The 2,500-nt window shown below is 46.2% G+C and overlaps 1 non-coding gene across 1 annotated transcript; it reads left to right on the top strand.

Annotated features, from left to right (window-relative positions):
• The first annotated feature begins 185 nt into the window (after positions 1-185).
• TRNAL-CAG (transfer RNA leucine (anticodon CAG)) lies at positions 186-268 on the top strand. The gene has a single exon. It is a non-coding gene; the product is annotated as a tRNA-Leu (tRNA).
• The last annotated feature ends 2,232 nt before the right edge of the window (positions 269-2,500 follow it).

Below are 2,500 nucleotides of genomic sequence, written 5' to 3'. Positions count from 1 at the left end.
AACATCCGGCTTTGTTGTTTCCTTCCAACGCTTTGGAAATAATGAGGGTAGCAATGAATGGTGACAAGGGTAAAGCTGCTTCTATCGCAATTTCTCCATCAAGTAACCTTCAGCGGATTTATTTTACGGGCACATTAGATCAACCTGTGAGCGTCGTCGGTCTCACCGAACCCCAAGCATCACAGGTCAGGATGGCCGAGCGGTCTAAGGCGCTGCGTTCAGGTCGCAGTCTCCCTTGGAGGCGTGGGTTCGAATCCCACTTCTGACAGCTTTTAAGCTTTTCTTTGCATGCATTCACATTCTCTAGCTCCACTACCGCTCAACGTCTAGGACAAAAAATAACTTGTCTTGAAACCAAGCATAAAGGGCTCCATATCTCGGGGGTTAGAGCACTGGTCTTGTAAACCAGGGGTCGCGAGTTCAAATCTCGCTGGGGCCTACCTGCAAGGCTTGGTGACTGTATCTCACATAGCAGCGTAATAAGAATTTTTTCCCAAGGGCACGTTAGGGTGGAAATGTTTGAAGGATAATCTAGATAATGAAATCAAAACGTTAGGATGACTTGACTTTCCGGAGTTCTTGAATTAGACAATATCTACTAGAAACACCCACTTTCTAATTCTGCATCCAAGGAAAAGTGCACTCGAAGCAAACGGCCATCTCTTGTTGACAGCAAAACGCTTGCTTTCTGCGTGTCCTTCTATTAAATCACTACTTTGCACTTTTAACATCCGGCTTTGTTGTTTCCTTCCAACGCTTTGGAAATAATGAGGGTAGCAATGAATGGTGACAAGGGTAAAGCTGCTTCTATCGCAATTTCTCCATCAAGTAACCTTCAGCGGATTTATTTTACGGGCACATTAGATCAACCTGTGAGCGTCGTCGGTCTCACCGAACCCCAAGCATCACAGGTCAGGATGGCCGAGCGGTCTAAGGCGCTGCGTTCAGGTCGCAGTCTCCCCTGGAGGCGTGGGTTCGAATCCCACTTCTGACAGCTTTTAAGCTTTTCTTTGCATGCATTCACATTCTCTAGCTCCACTACCGCTCAACGTCTAGGACAAAAAATAACTTGTCTTGGAACCAAGCATAAAGGGCTCCATATCTCAGGGGTTAGAGCACTGGTCTTGTAAACCAGGGGTCGCGAGTTCAAATCTCGCTGGGGCCTACCTGCAAGGCTTGGTGACTGTATCTCACATAGCAGCGTAATAAGAATTTTTTCCCAAGGGCACGTTAGGGTGGAAATGTTTGAAGGATAATCTAGATAATGAAATCAAAACGTTAGGATGACTTGACTTTCCGGAGTTCTTGAATTAGACAATATCTACTAGAAACACCCACTTTCTAATTCTGCATCCAAGGAAAAGTGCACTCGAAGCAAACGGCCATCTCTTGTTGACAGCAAAACGCTTGCTTTCTGCGTGTCCTTCTATTAAATCACTACTTTGCACTTTTAACATCCGGCTTTGTTGTTTCCTTCCAACGCTTTGGAAATAATGAGGGTAGCAATGAATGGTGACAAGGGTAAAGCTGCTTCTATCGCAATTTCTCCATCAAGTAACCTTCAGCGGATTTATTTTACGGGCACATTAGATCAACCTGTGAGCGTCGTCGGTCTCACCGAACCCCAAGCATCACAGGTCAGGATGGCCGAGCGGTCTAAGGCGCTGCGTTCAGGTCGCAGTCTCCCCTGGAGGCGTGGGTTCGAATCCCACTTCTGACAGCTTTTAAGCTTTTCTTTGCATGCATTCACATTCTCTAGCTCCACTACCGCTCAACGTCTAGGACAAAAAATAACTTGTCTTGGAACCAAGCATAAAGGGCTCCATATCTCAGGGGTTAGAGCACTGGTCTTGTAAACCAGGGGTCGCGAGTTCAAATCTCGCTGGGGCCTACCTGCAAGGCTTGGTGACTGTATCTCACATAGCAGCGTAATAAGAATTTTTTCCCAAGGGCACGCTAGGGTGGAAATGTTTGAAGGATAATCTAGATAATGAAATCAAAACGTTAGGATGACTTGACTTTCCGGAGTTCTTGAATTAGACAATATCTACTAGAAACACCCACTTTCTAATTCTGCATCCAAGGAAAAGTGCACTCGAAGCAAACGGCCATCTCTTGTTGACAGCAAAACGCTTGCTTTCTGCGTGTCCTTCTATTAAATCACTACTTTGCACTTTTAACATCCGGCTTTGTTGTTTCCTTCCAACGCTTTGGAAATAATGAGGGTAGCAATGAATGGTGACAAGGGTAAAGCTGCTTCTATCGCAATTTCTCCATCAAGTAACCTTCAGCGGATTTATTTTACGGGCACATTAGATCAACCTGTGAGCGTCGTCGGTCTCACCGAACCCCAAGCATCACAGGTCAGGATGGCCGAGCGGTCTAAGGCGCTGCGTTCAGGTCGCAGTCTCCCCTGGAGGCGTGGGTTCGAATCCCACTTCTGACAGCTTTTAAGCTTTTCTTTGCATGCATTCACATTCTCTAGCTCCACTACCGCTCA

Source organism: Lithobates pipiens, unplaced genomic scaffold, assembly GCF_037356315.1.
Source record: "Lithobates pipiens isolate NorthernLeopardFrog02 unplaced genomic scaffold, aLitPip1_a1.2 Scaffold_28, whole genome shotgun sequence".
NCBI classification, from domain to species: Eukaryota; Metazoa; Chordata; class Amphibia; order Anura; family Ranidae; genus Lithobates; species Lithobates pipiens.
Note: the sequence above shows the minus strand (reverse complement) of the source record. Positions and strands in the feature narration are given on the sequence as shown.